The sequence below is a fragment of the Nomia melanderi genome, chromosome 6, assembly GCF_051020985.1.
Source record: "Nomia melanderi isolate GNS246 chromosome 6, iyNomMela1, whole genome shotgun sequence".
Classification (NCBI taxonomy): Eukaryota; Metazoa; Arthropoda; class Insecta; order Hymenoptera; family Halictidae; genus Nomia; species Nomia melanderi.
The window spans coordinates 11,394,101-11,413,522 of record NC_135004.1 but is presented as its reverse complement, the minus strand read 5'-3'; the positions used below and the strand labels follow the sequence as shown (position 1 = coordinate 11,413,522).

General features: G+C 40.0%; 2 protein-coding genes across 9 annotated transcripts in view; one reads left to right on the top strand and one right to left on the bottom strand.

The window, feature by feature from the left end:
• The window catches only part of LOC116427947 (uncharacterized), a 143,187-nt gene extending 127,959 nt beyond the window's left edge, over positions 1-15,228 (bottom strand). For 6 of the 8 annotated variants that reach the window (XM_076368481.1, XM_076368480.1, XM_076368485.1 and 3 more), the window contains exon 1: positions 14,815-15,228. The gene's annotated coding sequence lies outside the window, so the exon portion shown is untranslated. Of the gene's footprint in view, positions 1-13,873; positions 14,025-14,814 lie in introns of all 8 variants that reach the window. The other 2 variants (XM_076368482.1, XM_076368484.1) reach the window with 1 other exon arrangement.
• The window catches only part of Sytbeta (Synaptotagmin beta), a 229,780-nt gene that overhangs the window by 56,203 nt on the left and 154,155 nt on the right, over positions 1-19,422 (top strand). The window lies entirely within an intron of this gene.

Genomic DNA, 19,422 nt, shown 5'->3' with positions numbered 1-19,422 from the left:
ATTCGGGATAATTTTTTAACTGATGTTCCTGAATTCTGGGGGAAACAGTATTGTAGAATGTTATTGGATTTATTGAAAAGTAATGGTATAATTAGTAATAATAATCGATGTTATTAATAGCATTGTAATATTAATATTTAACTAATCCAAGAAGATTCCACAGAAGCTTTTTGTAACGTATTGTGATTATGAAAACTGCTACTGAAACAAATGCTGGTCACAAACGTGTTAATCGACTTTTCGATTCCGAATGCTTGACAATCGGTAACCCATTAAAATTACGCTGATTTAAAACAAAAGAAATCAGAAGCACAATACGAGATTTCATTATACTTTGATTTTAAAGCTACAAAGCTTTGCAAATGAAAACGTACACTTCTACCCGCCGTTGAAAACTGTATTTGCAATTAACTGTAGAACTACCGTACCAATCAAACTGACCAGTTTCAATTTTTCTGTTCAGCAACATTGATACCTTAAAATAATTGAATATTCGAAATGATCTAGAAAATAAACAATTTCGCTCGAATACTACAACGAATGTCCGAAAAAACTGAAAACAATCCGTTGTTACAATTCTTATATGGATTACATATTAATGATATTAAATGCTCGTGTTAATACGTAATTGCCTTGATCGAGAGCGATAGGTAAAGTGCTATCAAACCAAATTTCTGCACCATGGCTCACGGCACACCCTGTATAAAACTGGACACGTCCGCGATACAGGAAAGATGGACCGACAGGAAAATAAAATCATGTGGAGATTTCATCGTCCGTCGTATGCATGCGCGTCCGTACCTACACACGTCCCTGCACGCGTGTCGACGTTGATGTTCAAACAGCAAACAGTGTAAATACCGGTCAAGCAAATATACACATGAATTTTTCTACACACGCTAGCACTATCGAGGATTATATTGATTAGCGGCTCAATTTCTCCTCCATGACGAAATTTCGTCTCCGACGATGAAAAGGAGAGACACGGTATAAACTCCAAATAACTTGGATTATTTATTAAAAATTCAAGCGGACTGTCTTAGCTAGTGTTTGGAGTTTAACCCTTTGCGGACGAAGATTCTTTGAAATACAGAAAACCGTCAGCAGATGAAGCTAAATTATATATCGATTGCTTAGATCATTGGAAAAGGGAAAACACGTACTGATCTCCTGCTGTTTAGTTATTGAATCATTTGTTTGCGATTTAGTGTTGCAAATATGAACATCTGATCTCGCCAAAATGTCGACGTTCGGAAAGGGTTAATTGTGTGATGACCTTAGTCGCTAAAATTAAATGTACGCGAACATTTTCAACTAGGAGACGTCGGTTTTGATGAAACTGATGCGAGACGTAGTTCTCAAAAAAATATTTGACACGTTTTCTTATTGACCAATATCCACTTTGAACGAGCGAAAACACCCCTCAAACTTGAGGGTTGAAATACATTTTTTATAATATCTCTGAAACTAAGGGGCGTAGAAAGGAAAATTTCTTTCAAATTGTTCGCCTCGAAATGAACGATTTAAATGTCTTTGGGTGAACAACAATTTTTCTAGAAACAATTAGTTAAACTGCCCAATAAATGTCTGCAAACCTAGTGTTAAATACTCGTGACAATCGTACCTGCTACTAAATGGGATCATTTGATCTGTTTACAGTAGAGCCTTATTTATTCGAACACGTCGCACAGTGACCGATTTGGCCGTTTCAGGCGGCCAAAAGTTCATTTCGATAATTTTGCGTCAGCTGTAAAATCGTTGCTCCCCGAGATACTTGAATGTGTGAGGAATGATGTACCAATTGTCTTTTTTCCATTTGTGCGTTCATAAACTCATATGCTTTGAAAGTTAGGAGTTTTCGTTGCGCACGATTTGATCTAATTCTTGGAAAAATTGTGCACTTTTTTCTTATATCTTCATTATATCTTATTACATATACTATCATATTTTGTCGAAAAAATTCCATATGTAGGTGTTCTTCATTTTGACCGGATAAAATGGCTAAATCGGCCATTGTGCGTCGGGGACAAGTCTGTTCGGATAACGATCGCTTCCCTGGATTTTTTGAAGAACGCAGAGCGCGCAGGGGATACTCCTACGGCTAAGTTTATTTTACTGGAATTATACTCCCCTCTTCGCGTGTCCCGGGAAATATCGATGAATTTATTTACTTGTACGTCTAGAATGGAACCCGGAGCCGATATTACCGCGAATTTTGCGCCTGCGTTATTGGAATTTTTCGTGGACCCCCATGGTCCGTATCGACGCTGGCCACTCCTCTCCTCTTTATTTATTTAATAATCCGACGTCGACGCTCACGCCCCGTCGGGGAAGTTATGCCGGCGAACAATCTGCAGTTTCGTCGGATAGATGCTTTCGTGTTGCTCCTTGTTTATCGTGGAAGCCGAATTTTTATACGTTTACTCGGTTCCTGTTTTTCGTTGAATTTTCGTTTTCCTTTTTTCGATGAAACGAAAGGTTTATCAGTTTTTGTTTCTTGTTTCTCCGGCAGTAGATTTACGAGTCCATTTGATGGATATTACATTTGATAAATATGATTTGTGAACGTTGTTAGAAGGAACACCGTTCGTCACATATTTAGGCATCTGATTAAGTTGTGTCTAATGGTTTGTCCTTGGTGAATTATCAGGATGGATAAAGACCATTGGGTAAGACTCTCGGATGCTTAATAGCGATTAACACTGAAATTACCGGACTGGTCAAAATGAGCCACCTGGAAATTCCTATTTCACAATTATCCAAACGGTGAAGATGCTTTTGTGAAAAATGTTAGTTATATGATAATTAGATTATTTGATAATTTGGTAATTTGATAATTTGATCATTAGATAATTAGTCTCTGTTTATAGAAACCACTGTTTGTCCGCCACAGATGTAGGAAACGCGAAAAATAGCCCGATAGGAGCGTTAAGGTATCGAAAGAAGGAAACTGAAATCAGTCATTTCGACTGGTGCGGTAGTTCTAGTGTTAAGGGTTGGACGCACGGACGCGGCAGTGACCCTAAAGCAACCGTCAGCCCCTTCATCGACCGCATGTAAACCCGCGAATAGATTCAGGATCGTCGAGCTGCAAGAAAGAGAGAGAGATACAGAGAAAGATAGAACGAGAGAGAGCTAGAGGAGGGAGAAGAGAGTTTGGCATGAAAAATTCTTGCGGCCCAGTCTACTTAACCCCGTTGTCCACGTATATCCCGATGCGCGCGAGCTGTGTGCAGTTAAAACGCGGTGCAGCAGACCGAGGGCTTATGACGCGCGGCACGTTTTAGGTGTGCAACCTTGTACCGGCTGTACCGTGCACATATAAATACCTGTGCACAGAGTGGGCTGAATAATTGTTACAAACTACAGTGGGCTATCCTGTAACGCGGTTGAAGGGTTGCTGAAAAATAACTACAGGGTAATTCCAGTTGAAACGGCTCGATCCCATTCAGATTTTCAAGTATTTATAGTTTGAATTGTTTTTAGAGGTATATCGAATTTTTCACTGAGAAACTGCTATTCTTATATGTGTTTATTCTCAAAAAGTCAGTTGTTGTTGGTAGGTATCAATGACACTTATAATGTAATAGTTCTTTGTAACACTCGGTTTACGGAACGCATCAATTTGACGCGTATTCAATTTCACAAACATTATTCGGTAAATGTTTGATTTTGGTTCATGCAATTATACGAATGTGTGCGCTAATTGTCTACTTTTAGACCTTTAATTTCCACAATCCGAATAAACGAACATGAAACATTCTAGAAACAGAATAAACTGTATAATAAACGTCCATAATGATATTGATTTAATTAATCAAACAGCAAGAAATCAGTACATAGTTTCCTTCCATTCTTTAACCATTATTCGATATAATTTAGCTTCATATGCTACAAGTTTTGTATACCTTAAACAGTCTTCGTCCGCGAAGGGTTAAAATGTGTAATAGATTAAAATGTGATAACCTATATTTTACTGTTGCTTGTATACAATAACTCTCAATGAGTTCGAAATTGTTTTTACCAGTCTATATTCTCTCTGCAAAGATTCCTACAGAATTGTTCACTGCATAGTGATGTTTACCTCGTAAATTAAATAATATCCCATTTACAAATTAAAATGGAACACCTTGTACGGGTACATACAAACTTATATGCAGATATACATATACGAAATGGGCGCAGCTGGCTTAACAAAGGAGCGTACGGATAATATCGTTTGCGCTGCTTTGCACCGGGAGCCAGAGCGTTCGTCAGAGTTGGCTGATACATTTTCGTGGGAATCACAACCTCCGCGATTTTCTTTCCTCCCCTTTGTCGCTATTGTCGCCGATACTCCTATTATTTATCTTCCACGATATCGGGCTCTTCCTTTCACCGTTTCTCTTCCGCGGAGAACGGAACATCACCGGAGAGAAATATCCCAGCTTCCTCAAAGGGGACGCAGGATGTCCTCTAGAATGCGCTTCACAGAACGCTAATTTGCCATAAAGTGTCATGTTTAGGCGCCCCAGGGTTGAACGATTGCCAATCAATATTTGACACAGCGTCGAACAGCGTTCTGTCACTATCACCGTCGACCACGACCGATGGTTATTCTTTGTTTCGTTTCTCTTTTCTATTTTAATTGATCGTCGATTTGAATGTTACCGCCCTCGCGTGATTTATTTTTCATGTCCACGGTGTGGTGTTGATGATGGCTTCCCACCGACGGTTTCGGCAGCGATAATTGAAATTGCTTCGCTACGGATGATGAATCGGGCTCGGTGGGTGTTTTCGAAATTTGACTAATGATTCCGAATGGTTTTCCATTGGGTAGATTAGTTACTTCGCCTGTGAATTTTTTCTCAACGCTATGGAATTGTTGTGGACTTTTTAAAAATTGTAATTAAATATTACCTGTTTACCGTCAATTGGTAGTCCTTGAAGTAAACGTAGGTAGAGAGCAAGTGTCAAATTATTTATTTTTATAGTAAATTGTTAACGATGAAATAGTTTTATCGAGTGTAGCTGCGAAAGAAATCGTAGTGCAAGAAGTTAACAGTTTGCGCAAATTTTCTTTCACTTCGGCTGTCATTTTTCCATAATATGAAAATATTGCGATAATGTTTTCGTTGTGGTGCTTTAAATTAAAATTCACCAGGTTAAACAAGAAATTTTATAAACTATTTTTCCTTTGCAAACTACAATCTTTTACTTCGGAGGATGAAAATTCGCAGACTTGCACAGTTCCGATTGTTAAACGTGTAAAATAATGCTGACCTAACCTACACGAAGCCCCGAGGCAATCGTAAAAATAAGAATAGATAGGAAGAAGGGTTGAGAAGAACGAAACTTTGAAAGAACAATGTTTCGCACGGATTGCGACGAATTTTTTTAAAAACGACGAAAGCTTGGATGATCATAATATAATCGATTCATTTCTAGTGTTATTGTTATATCAGTTTAAAAAAAAGTGAAATTGCTGCTTGAGCACGTATTATCACAGAATGAGGGGAAACAGGTCATTCTGCACATTTCATCGGTAACATGTGAGAGAATTTGTATGAACACAGTACGCTTTCGTAACAGTAGATTAATATAATATGTCACGCATTCATGTCTTTTTACATCAATTTCACGTAATGCAGTAATAAAACGAAAGAAACGCTATTAAACATTTGCTATCCGACGTATAACTCTTTCTACAAACACAATTAACAAACGCAGTCGGTAACAATTTATAATTTTCAACTTCTGACGTTTCACTTGTCACAATAAAAATAATAACCGTAATATACGATCATATTTAACAACCACGAGATGAGGAACACGAATGAAAATTTTCACCGGATTCCAACTGGAGAAGCGCGAGGAAAATGACATTTCGTTTCATTAAAAATAATTGATGGAAAACTCGATGATTCTTGTGAGTTATAATGAGTCGCGAACATTCGCGAAAGGAACATCGTTTATTTAATCAGTTAACTGTCTTTGACGAGTATGCGCCTCATCTTAAAGCTTCAAACGATACTAATTCTTTCAATGATGAATTATTTATTTTCACATAAGCATATAATTCTTCTTTGTTCGGCTTCGATTTTTCATTAAAATATACTCCGATTGCGTTCGTTTGACGAGTGCACACATCATTTTTTGATTTTGTTGCGCGCAGAACGAGAGATTTTTAACACTGGGTTTACGGAACGCGTCAATTCGGCGCACATTGAATTTTATAAACATTATTCGGTAAATATTCGCGTCGATTGCACGGTTATGTATTCTAATCGTCTGTTTTTATCGAAATGAACCGATATCAATTTCGCTAGGAACAACGAAATAAATTATAAACGTAAACCTGGTGTTAATGCAGTAAAATGTGTATTAAGTCGCATCGCTGGCGGAAGCGTTGAAGTAATGAATGCTCGGGTAATCGATGAAGTTAATGTAACAGGTGGTCTTTTAATTATTTTGAGCAGAGTAGGTATTAGTTTATTCAGGGTGTCGCGTTTTAATCGATCCAAGCAAGTGACACACCGACACTGTGTACGTCGATGCTATTAATGGTATCTGATCTACGAAAAGTCTTCGAGTAATAATTAAACGATTTAGATTGGAATGTTGCGGTGATGTTTCCTTTTTACAAGTCAACTTGTTGTGCGATATTGGGCAATCAACTAATCTGCGAACTGTAAACGTTCGTAGAAGATAGCAGTATGCAAAGTACAATAGAAATTTCTATTCAACTGCTTGCCTTATAATTTATTTCATAACTATGATCGGTACAAATACTTTATCATTGATGATTTATTAAGAAAAGAGAAATATTTCATGCTTATTCTGCGTCTACGTTTATGACAACGGTTAAAGATTGATAATAGAAAAGTAATATTTAATTGATTTCAAATTAATTTAATTTGAAATCATTTGACAATGATTTAATTAAAGATCTATGAAATATTTCATTTTTGTGAACTCTTAGTAAAAAAAAATTGAGAACAGAGGTAAGTGCAATCTGTTTAACTCGTACTGTTGAAAATTAGTTTTTAAAAATGTATATTTACATAAGCATTTGCACTGTGACGATAATAATGGTAACAACAATTGCAAGTCGTTTCTTTTTTATTTATTCAACGTTTCGAGTGTACGTACGTAGTGATTATTGTCCTTTTTAACGATAATGTTTGAAGTATCCTTAAATATATAATAAACAGAAGTGTGTTTCATTCGATGAAAGCGCTAAGATTCCCCCAAGGTCGCGCACAATAATTTTAATTGACGCCTTATATAAAGAGCATTGAAAAATTTGCGATATAATGTAACCTCGACACCCTATTCAACGAAATTCTCACTCGAATGCATCCGCCTCACCTTCCAACTCCTTTAACCTTGCACCAAACGTACTCGCTGCAACTCCGGTATTAACAGATTAAAATGCAACCCTCTCCCTCTCTCTCTATATATATATGTATGCAGAATTTATACTCGTGTGCATGGACTGAAAAGTTCGCTGAAAGTTCTTTTAAACTTTTTCTTCGTAATTTACAAGAATAATGGGTTGTCGCGCACGAAGCATTGTTCACCTTAGACCAATTTAATATTTCATGCCCCGGTTTTCTCGATCGATCAGCTTTGTTCTACAGCGAGGGTAAGATCCTACGCGATAATATTTGGCTAACTATTATAATTTCAAGTCAGTCTATTAGTAACAACTGGTAACAGTTGTTACTATCGTAAATATTAATGTCACCGTGAAATGAGTTAAGTATTACTCTAATTACTACTGTACATTGTAAACGTTACATATTGTATTTTTGCAATGTAAAATACAGAATATTGTAAAAATACAATATATAATTTTTGTAGCGAATATAGACTCGTAATGAACATAGAATTAATTTTTCTATTTCATAATTATACTGAAGCTTCTTGAAAATGGAAGTGGTTAAGATATCGACAGAACATCGGCAATCCATGTTTAGATTTTTAATATGTTAACTGCCACGAGAATTTTGAGCATTTCATACATTAATACTTATTTTATCCTAACCAACCAAAACCTAACTAAGACATAACCACAAATATGTTAACCCTTTGCACTCGAAAGTTTTTCACCAGAAATATTCAACATTTTCCGACGAGATACAGACGACATTGTTCGAAACTAATCTAACGATTCACAGATAAAGCAACAAAGGTTATTTCATTCAAATATTTCAGCAATACAAAGTTTTATTTAGAATACTGAATACTAAGCTTCACAGTTTCTCTGTATCAAATCAAGTGGTGATTGAGTGACCTCTCGAGTGCAAAATTCATTACTAATCAAGCGCTACGAGTAATCGAGCAGCCAACTCTCAACCATAAAGGGTGAAAAAATCCCCCGAATTCCGCGGACCCGCGTCCCACGGTTTCCATTGCGCGGCTAGGAAAAAGGAGACTGCTAAAGGGGAAGGAGTGAATACCGCGGCGTTCTCTCGCGTTTCACTTCTTTTGTGAATCGCGGACGAACGGGGTACTGCGCGAGACGTGACGGCGTCCTCCCCCGGGACGAGGACGGGCCAGAGATTTTCTTCCATCTCTCTCTCCCTCTTTCTCTCTCTCTCTCTCTCTCTCTCTCTCTCTTTCTCTCTCTCTCTCTCTCTCTCTCTCTCTCTCTCCCCCTTTCACTCTCCTTTCTTTTTTTTTTTAAATCATTTAGGTCGCGCGGCTCGACAGCCGGGCGTACTCGTGCTGACGAGATATCGAGTTCAAACGACCCTCGAGCCTCAAACGTTCGTCGATCCGACCGCTCGCTGACGAGAACGTACCGCCGCGCTGGTCGGACAGGCGAAAACAAAAAGTGGTTTTCGAATTACGGATCGGCTTTATGCCACGCCCGATCGAGTTTGAAATTTAATCAGCGCCGCGAGAAACATCCGTTCTCCAGCCTGCTCGCCCCCGGCCACCCCCACCCGCGCACCCTCCCTCTCCGCGTCCCGCCGACACCATCGTGTTCCAGTTGTTTTGCATTTAAATCGAACCTTAATTCGCGGAACGTTATTACGCGCCGTGTAACTCCCTTGCACGCGTGACGATCGGTTATCGATCGCCGCCGTTATTCTTCGATCGGGAAATCAAAAACAGACAGGCCCTCGCTGGGAACAATTTTATCGGGCATATCGCGTATGATCAATTACACGGATATATATATGTATATATATATTTTTTTTTTGCTCTCGATACCGCACGATGGATTCCCCTAAAATGTCGAGCACGGTCGATTTAATTAGCGGTGAGGAAGTGTTTAAACCCCTGACGTATAATAATGAGACTCGTGGTAGAGATTTTTAGAATTTAGTGAAAGTTATTTGTTGTAGATTGGTAGAGGTGAACAATTTTGTCACGCTTAGTGATTTTATCTTCGAAATGAATTTCCGTTTGCAATAGAACATTTGTTTGTTCAGTCGCGAATTCTTTAGAGAAAAATTTGTTAGACCGATTTAGAACGTATCGAACCTTGATGTTCGGAAAGTTATGAAAGTTCGGGTGTATTTGGAGTAAGTCAAGCGTAATGCATTGCAATGTTCTTCGTGTTGAATTTCACTTTGAAGGGGTGAGAGTGTCCCTTGAAAAAGTGCAGTTTTATTGACGCCAAAGAACAATGAATTTTTCGTTGTCTCTTGCCGTTTTCAAGATAACCCACGGGAGTGAAAAATTTGAATTTTTTCAACGGGTGGTTCTACCCTCTCGAAGTGAAATTCAGATCGAAAAGTTGCAATGTATTAGGCTTCACTTATTGTACTGACGCAAAGTTTCAAAATTTTTTGAACTTCCGGGTTGGATACCTTTCCTTGTTAGTCGCAAAGAAAATTGACTTAAGCGTCTGACCGTGACCGACTAATACTACTTCACACGTTGGAATTTGACGCTATTATTTGGCATTTCACAAAATGGAAGGAATATAATGTCAAATTATGTAATGGAGTCGCGTTATAATGTTGCTAAATGTTACCACTTTAGTAATGTTAGATAATTATTCAATATTGTTCTTTCAATCAATTAAATTTGTATTAAATCGTCGATAGTAAAAGCAGTGTTAACCATAAAATATAATAGTCCGTTTTTCATAAGGAGCACGGAAGCAATCAATTCGAGGAAGAAGAAAATTAAAAGAATATAAAAATATTCATATCAGCCGCGATATCATTCGTCGCGAGGCACGGCCATTTTATATACAACACTTCCAACCGCAATCTGCTTAATAATTAATTATAAAATAAATGTAAACAAATTATACGATCAATTTTTCATAGCTGAAATAAGAGGAAAGACAAAACTCAAAAAAGTCATTAATCAAAAAATATAAAAATTGAGATGAAGTTATTAAGTGGATGAAAAGAAACGTATGATATTAAATTAATTTTTGAAACCGGTTATTTGACCGGTTGCGATACGTTTAGTGTTAAAGTCAGAAAATTTCATGTATACGCTCTTTTCTTTCCACCTAAATATCGATCCTATCTGCTCGCACTCGTCCGTAAACTCCGCTATTCCGCAAGACGTGTGCTTACCTTTCGGCTCTGGGTTTCCAAGTTCATTGATCGAGGTAGAGGATATTTTCGTACGTCGCCAGGACGTAAATGAAATCCGGGAAACGTCGATCGTCCACGCGACGAATCATCGAGACGAGAATCGAATTAAATAATAATTAAATATTATTTAGCACGTAAATTGTGATTACCGTAAAAATTTCGAGCGTTTTATATATCATTTTATAAACAGTTATTCACACGTTGACTGCTATGAAAATGTTGAGTGTTTTGTATAACACTATTTGTTCTGTTATTATTAGAATTAATCATTAATGATTTGGTGTCAGTTTTTAAGTTACTCCATTAGTTAATTATTTATGTTACTGAATATTTTAATTGGACATCAGTTTCCTTCTTGTAACTGTTTGCGAGTAATTTGGAAGCTCCGGTCATTGGCGACCACTGTGGCGGTCAGCGTGTTAATCATTTCGTATTACAATTCATACGTTGCACTGTTGTCTAGTTACTCATTCTATTAACGCTTCGTGGTCGTAAGACGAATTATGGGGGACAGAACAATTCCACCGTTCACGTCGATTAAAATGTAGAATAATAAATTGTAAATGAAAATGATTGAATTAAATCAATTATTATCAAAATAATGTATGTAGAATAAAAATCTAATACTGTATTAAATTTGTCTAAGATTTGAAAACAAGTCATACACTTCGTTTATACATAAAATCAGTATGATCGCAAAAGGTTAACATTAAACACACCACGACTGATAAAATGAGCGATTTTGTAATTTGATTTAAATTTCTGTATGTTTTTTCATTCGTTCAACATCAATACCTATATTCTTTCCGTTAAGAAAAATTGATCGTCTAACTTGTTCACCTTTATTTTGTAACCAGTTATTTGACTGGTTACACTAAAATCACGCATATACAAAGTGCCGACATGTTTAGTGTTATGTCTATTCGACAATTGTTCAATTATCTTACATACACGTAATTGTTTTCGATCAATTTGTTAGTACTGGTCATCGATGGTTATTAGGCAATCAACATGGTAATGCTTTCATCGATCATCGATAGTTACTAGGCAAACAACGCGTTAATATTTTCGTCGGTCATCGATGATTACCGAACAGTCAACATGTTAATATTTTCGTCGGTCATCAATGTTTATCAACCAATCACAAAGTGTCAACCTATTAACCGTGGAAATTAGTTCGAAAAACCTCTCGTTTTGCGCGCAATAAAATGAAAATATTAGTACTTAACATTTTCATCAGTTATCGATGTTTATTAGGCACTCGACGTATTAATATTTTCGTCGGTGATGCACCAGCCGTTTTCCACAGGATTTCAATAATAGACCGAGCATTGTTTCGTTCAATATTAGTCCCGATCAAATATTTTGTGTTTGCCGAACAACGGAACCGTTTCAATCGGAGCGATCGTTATTAAATTCTTGAGCGATCCGCTTTGCCGGAAGAAATCTATGTGTTTTCCACTTTGTTCTCGTCCAAACACGATTCGGTTTACGCGTTCGATAAAAATCATTGTCGAAGTTCACAGCAGAATTTATATTCCCCTCCCTCCCCTTCCAATAAGCGGCGCGAAAAGTGACAAGCGATTAATAGCAGCGGGAACTTCTTACTTTGAAAGTCGGCCCGCCGCGCCGGTGTCCCCCTTTCATTCCCAACTGCGGAATCGATACATACATTAGCCTTATTAATGTTTTCCTTGAACTTCGCTCTCAACGGTGACTAGAGTTCGCGACGTTCGCGAAGCTTCAATTTAACCCTTCCGGGAGGAACGTCGGCATTTCGGCGAAATCAAATTTTTGTATTTGACTTATTATAATATTGAAAACAAAGTAATTTCTGCGATCTCGTAGCTTCTATGAGATACTTGGAATACTTTAACAAATGAAAAATATAAATCAACTGCAACTGTTTCTTAACACATTGCCTACTGGTAACGAGAAATCTTGTTTTTATATGAAGGCACTTAGCTATGCAACTCTGTTAATTGCCATACAATTTTAAAAAACATTAAATTTGATTCGAATTGATTGTTCATTTAGAATATATTACATAACAATATGGTATCTGAGTTTTTGTATGTGTAGTGATATATGTTGATCTCACTGAAAATTACCATCCAAACAATTCAGTTTTCTGAAAATTAACTGGTACGCAATGTGTTAAGCTTTAACATATTGTTGACCGGCAATTTTACGCAGCAGGTATCCTGTGTCACCGGTTATTATTCTATAATTAAATTTGAAAATGAAACAATCTAAACAAACTTCAACGAACTAAAATTTACCTTAGGCCGAAGGGTGTATTCAATTTTATATTGTATATTTTGAAAATTTGTGCAACTGTGATTATTTTTATACAGCATATTTTTTCACGCGAATTATCTTTGTTAATTATATATTAATTGATCTATTGTATAAAGACAGAATTGAGAGTAATTGGAAATAATTTTCCGACAGTTTTGTGGCAGCAAAAGCAAATACGGTTCAATATAAAAATAAAAATGAAATACAATAAAACACTCGAAATGATTTACGACGAACTAAACGAGAAGCAATGGACAGATGGTAGCAAAAGCAACGAATTGATTCGTTCTCTTCGATTAACAGGTTGACACGACGACCACCGAATCGATAGCTACAAAATTCCCACGAAACCAATCGAATTTATTCGATAGAACAGGAAATAAAACGATAAGATTCACTATTTCAATCATGCCATCAACCATCTCCTGGAATAATTCAATAACTCAATGAAAATCACAAAAATCCACCGCGAACTGCAAAACAAAAACATTCACCGAAACACGACGCGACGGTCGATCACTCGAAATTTCCCATGGAACACCACCGATCCCGACAACTGTGAACAAATCACTCCTAGCGATCTATAACAAGCAGAAAAGTAAACAAGACAGCCGAAAGGTCTCGTTCCCGCAGCGTTCGTTCAAATTTCCCCGGAAATCCACGCTTCCCCATATAGCTGGCCGAGCGTGGGCGTTAAACGTTTCATGAAAATTGCACGAAACCTTGCACACGGAACATCCACGTTTCCATTTCTTGGCGAACGTGATCCCTCGCCGAAGAAAACGAAACAATCACACCGACGATGCACGGTCCTCTCCTCAACCCGACCAAACCTGACGCACATTGTAACGCACACTGTTTTGTTGCTTGGATATCTGACAAAATACGAAAACTGCAACAGGCAACAACGCATACTCACATGCTCTCAGCCCATTTCTGCCAGACAAATAGTGTACAACCACATTTCAGCGTAACGCACGTCATTACTGGTGGCGCAGCGAACAATGCTTATTGCTAACCTTTCACCTCTGGATGAAGAATTAACTCGTCATCCAAGTTCAGTCTCGTTACTCAGCTCGTCGTTTCCGTGTTCCTCCGATAAACAATCGTACTCCGTCTAGCTGCATCCGTGTTAATAACGCGTAATATCGAAGCTTCGTCCAGTGTTCACTATATAAATTGAACTCGGGTCGTTTAGAAAATACCCGGTCGAACGTTAACAGAATTTACACAGAACTCAGGCCATAATAAGCAAAATAGAATATAAAAAAAAAAACTAGAATGAATCTCATCAGAAACGAGGGTGGCGGTTAGAAATCAGCCTGGCAACGTTGACGCTATCGGCCCGACGAGCGGCCCCGCGAGTGCACGAAAAGGAAAGAATATCCGCCACGAGGTCACGTCGCGCACCCCTACACACCCCTTTCCGTTACAATGCACGCGCATTTACGTAGGTGCGCGTGCACACATTCCGCTCCGGCTCGGCCGTGCGGGTATCGTGTCGCGTCGCATTCGTAATCACCCTATTTCACGGTTAATCAGCCGAGAGGCCGGAAGACCGGCGCGTAGCCGCGGGGGTGGTGTCGGGATCAGGAGAGTAGAAAAACCGGGGGACAAAAAGGAAGACAGGAACCCGGAAGAAGCGAGCCAGTTTCGCTGGGAAGGAGCAAAACTAGAACCAAGAAGAGAAGAGGCAAACGGACCAGAAGGAAGATGGAACACACAGCGGCACGGAGATCATGGACACGAATGAAACGAATACAGAACGAAGAAACGCGAAGACAGAAAGGAAGACGAGACACACGATAGGGGATGCAAAAGGCGTGCAAAACGATAGACAGCCGAATCGAACAGGGGTCGACGCGGTTCGGCCGCGTACGGGCGCGCACTGCACCGTGCCGCAGGATCGGCATCATCGCCGACTATCATCGACGCGGGTTAAGTACTCAATATACCGCACCTGATCAATTAAGCTGGTAATTACGGCGAAATCACTGGCCAGGCCGTCGGCACGCGTTTCCACCCCTTTTCGCCGCTGCCGCCGCTACCGCCGCCGCGATTATCTCGTGTACCGTTCGATCGGTCCTGCGGCCTCCTTCCACGGCAGCGACGCGAACATTTTTCTCTCTTTCTCTCTCTCTCTCTCTCTCTCTCTCCTCCCTCTTGCCCTCCGGATTCTTCTACGCGGAACGTTGTGCGTGCGTGCGTGCGTGCGCGCGTGTGCCTGCCCCGTTAGACGGTTTACCGCGGCGGAACGATAAACAGGTGGAGCCTGCCCCTCAGGGAACGGTCCTCCGAGAGAGCGGAGAGGGGCGAAGGGTGGCCAGCACGGGGTCGCGACGAGCCTTCGACCCTCGCGAGCCTCGCTCCTCGCACGACTGACTGCCGTAGCCTAGAGCCGAGGGTTGCGAGCCGGCCCGCCTCGTCTCCAACCCCTTCGCTGCTCCACGAGTCCCACCTCCTACCCCTAAGTGGCGCCACGAGCTTGCGAAAGCTCGCTCCCCCACCGAGCGCGATTCTGCCCCCTTGCTGCACCTCGCCGTCGCCCTTTCATCGTGTTGCTGCTCTCTTTGTCCCTCTCCCTTCCTCTTTCGCCCTTTCTCTATGTTGTTCTCGCGTTCTTTCTCTCTCTCTACCTGAGCTCTCGTTCCTTTGCTCTTCCTGTATGCCGATTCTTTCTTGCTCTCGCGTTCTGTTTCTCTCGCTCTCTACGCGCGTTCATTGTCTTTGTCTCTCTGTCTACTCTGTTTCTGTTGCTCTCGCTGTATGTTGATTCTCTCTTTGTCTCTGCTCTTCCTCTGGGGTCTGTGTTTCTGTCTCTGCTCCGTTTCTCTCGAACTTTCGTGCTCGTTCTCTTTTCGTCTCTGTTTCATCCCTTGATTCTGTCTTTCTTCCTTTGACACGTTTCTCTTGCTCTTCCTGCATGTTGATCCTCTCTTTTTCTCTCTTCGTGTTCCTCTTGTTCTTCCTACATGTCGATTGTCTGTTTCCCTCTGGCTCTAGCTTCGTTGCTTGTCTCACTTTTCCGTCGTGTTGCTTCTCTTGCTTTTTCTTTCCTGCTTTCTGTGCGTTGACTCTTTCTTTCTGTCTGTCAGCGTCGTTTCTCTTGCTCTTCCTCTACGTCGATTCTCTCTTTTCCTGTGTCTGTGTATTCGCTTTGTTCCTCTCGCTCTTCCTGTATGCTGGACCTCTCTTTTCCTGTTTCCATCTTCCTCCGCACCCCCTGCCGCCATTGAACGTCAGCTCTTATCTACGGGGTGGCGCGCGCGGTTAAGCTACCGCGTTTCGGGGTCTCGTCCAGCCCACGGTCTCGGATTTCGGGGCTAGCCGGTTTTAATTTACCACGCGGAATTCTTCGTGCACCGGTTCAACTTTTTCCGGAGTTCTCTTTTCTCTTTTCTCTTTTCGATGGGTTCTCGTGTATTTTTATTCTTCCCTTGCTGCGAGTTTTCCTCTGTTTTCTTTTGCTTTATTTATGCAAGTTTCCTTTCCCTTTTCGTTTCAGCGCGCTTCTTTTCTTTGTTCTCTGTTGTTCGCAGTCCTGCTCCGAATTTCTTTGCCTCATCTGTTTTAATATTCCTCGCGGAACCTTCGTGTCCTGATTCAAGCCACTTTCTTTGGTACTCTTCTATTTTTTTTCCAAGTTTTCCTCTGTTTTTCTCGGTTTTTTTTCTCTTCTTCCGTTCCTTTGATTTTCGTCTGTTTTTCTTCCTTTCTCGTTTCTCCGCTTTTAAAATTTTTCTCTCTTTTTTATCTTTCCCTCGTTTTTTTCACTTTTCTTCTCTTTTCCTCATTTTCCCTTTTCGTCTCTTTTTTCGCGTTTTTCAAAAACTTTCTTTTGTGCTTCGTTTCAATTCGCTTGTTTCCTTTCACCCGGCGTCGTTAGTTTTATTTCCACTCGACCACGAGAACGTTTAATTATTCAGTAATTAATTTTTCAAGGCACGCGGGGTTGAAACGCACGATGTTACAGCGGACGGTAACGACTTCGCAAGAAATTGTTTGCGTGAACGACGGTATCCAGAGAATGAATGCCACGTGTGAGCGTTTTTACGGCTTTTATGCGGTCGAACGAAATTTCACCGAAATTTGGGGGAACGGATCCATGTTTCGCGGATTCTTTTGTACACGTGGTTGCTCCATTTTCAAACGTTTTGAGAACTTTATTAATAGAAAATCCCCTCTTTTCTTTTCAAAAGGGTTAACTTTTATCGAGCTCCTTCGGTAACAATTCTTTCCGATAAAGTGATACAGATTCTCCAAATATTTTCCATAACTCCATCAAATAGTCGTTATTAATTTACGAATTAATCAGTTTCCTGTTTATCTTACTTTACTTTTCAGTAATAATGTTCTCGTAGAAAAATAAACAAAAATGCTTCGAATCTTTTTTAAACACTGTAACTTCGATTGATGTTTTCGAAAATAATTTCTTCAAAGCTATTGGAATATTAGAGTATGGAAGAATACATATTTTGACAGCTAAAGTACAAGGACAAATACTAAAATCATTTACTGTACAAACAGTGGTGCAAAAATTTCTGCTATCTTTTGTTGCACAAGCGATGCGGCAAAAATTCCCAACAGTTTTTGTTGCACAAACGATGTTACACAGATTTCCAGCAGTTTGTGTTGCACAAACGATGCGGCAAAAATTCCGAACAGTTTTTGTCGCACAAACGATGTTGCAAAGATTTCCAGCCGTGTGTGTGTGTGTTGCAAAAACGATGGTGCAAAGATTTCCAGCAGCCTTCTTGATTCGTTCGCCACTTTATCATGCAATTTATGCGTAATAAAAAGCGAGCTACAACTGCCTCGTCCCTTCTGTTTCATTCAACCGGCTCCTTCGACGCGTTTCCTTTCTCTCTGCTCTTTCTTCCAGGAGCAACCACCTGTAACCCCCCAGGAGACAGACGTTCGTTTCAAACTGCACGCTCTCCCCCCATCCACCCACGAGCGACCCCTTTAAACTTAGCCTTGGCGGCCTCTTCCGCTCTTCACCTGATCGAGTCGATCGCCAATCGCCCCCGACGATCCGTCAGAAGGACGCCGCAACGAACCCTTTTATTTCGTCCCTACCTTTCAGGAAACCGCTGGCCAAATCCCAGACGTTATCGCCGCCGACAGAAAAAGTCTCGGGAAAGTTTCCTCGTCCTGGGAGATTCAGTTGGGACCTCGTAGATGAATTTTTGAGAAGTTTTTGACCGATCTGCGATCTTACATGTTGATACAAATTTTGGTACATTCGTTCATGGAAATTGTTCCGTGGAAGTGGAAATTTTATAAACGTTATTTAGTAAAAGTTCAAGTCGATCTTGTTTGATCCAATTAATTTTCCGGATCCGTACGAACGAACCTATTTTTCAACAACAGAATGAAATGTATAATAACATCCATAAATCTACTGCTAATGTTCGTTAGACATGCAACGTGTTAGTATAATTACATCAACCACAAGAAATAAAGTAACCGATACACGCACACAAATCTAATAATTCACTACGGAAGAACTTAATCACGAACGAGATACCTAAATCTTCACGAAAATGCAATTTGGTGGATTATATATTTACAACTCTCTATTCTACTCGCAAGTCTTATGTTGCCACAATACACGGGAGGGATACTTTTGAAAAGGAGGAATTAGAATAATTCCGCTCTTCTCCATGGTTGATGGAATTTAGGAAAAATGGAAACGGAGAATTTGGTAGTCGAGAGGGGGAAACATTTGGGCCTCGGTCATTCACATTGGGGGTTGAAGTGACTAAGGATTTAAACATCGGACTGCCAGCTATGTTTAAACTTCGACAAATAAAAACTTCGTACAAGGTGTTTACAGAGTTAAGTTTATAAGTAAACGCAGTTATAATGCTAATGGAGCATTTTGGAATACATCATCGTCGTTTTTAGATAACGCAGGTATTGTGATGTCGTAATGGGTGTGATATCAATAATAACAATAATAATAATAATAATAATAGTTATTATAAATGCATAGGGTGTTCAAAGGGGAAGGACGCAACAAACTCTATGAAAATGTCCCGTGATACCGTATTTTACCGAGCCGCATTTGCCAGGAACGCATAAAGTCCTCGTTCCTGCAATGATTTATAAATCGCGACGTTCCTTACGAAAAGCGGTGCTTGATTTATAGAAAATCGATGCCCAGTAAATCGCCGTCTCTCCGCGGAACTTACCGGTCGAGGGCTTGTAAGTTACTTTCCATTTATTTTTGCAGAGCTTTCATAGTTAGGACGGATCAATCTCGCGCGACGATCCATCAAAGGGAGCCGGTGATGGGTTTTCACGTGCTTTTAGCTCCTCCCTGTTTGTTACAGCGCGTGCTCGCGCCTTGTTCCCCGATCATCGCGCGACAGGAACATAATGGGAATCGCGGCGAGGGGGAGCGTAACAAAATTCAACGGAATTTATGCGACGTGTTCGAAAGTGTCAAAGAATCGTAATTAAACCGCTTCCGAATGTACGCTTCCCCCCCGTGTTCCGAAGAATGTTCGGGGTTTCACTAGCGTTGTATTCCCTCCGGTTAGATCGAATTCCACTGTGGATA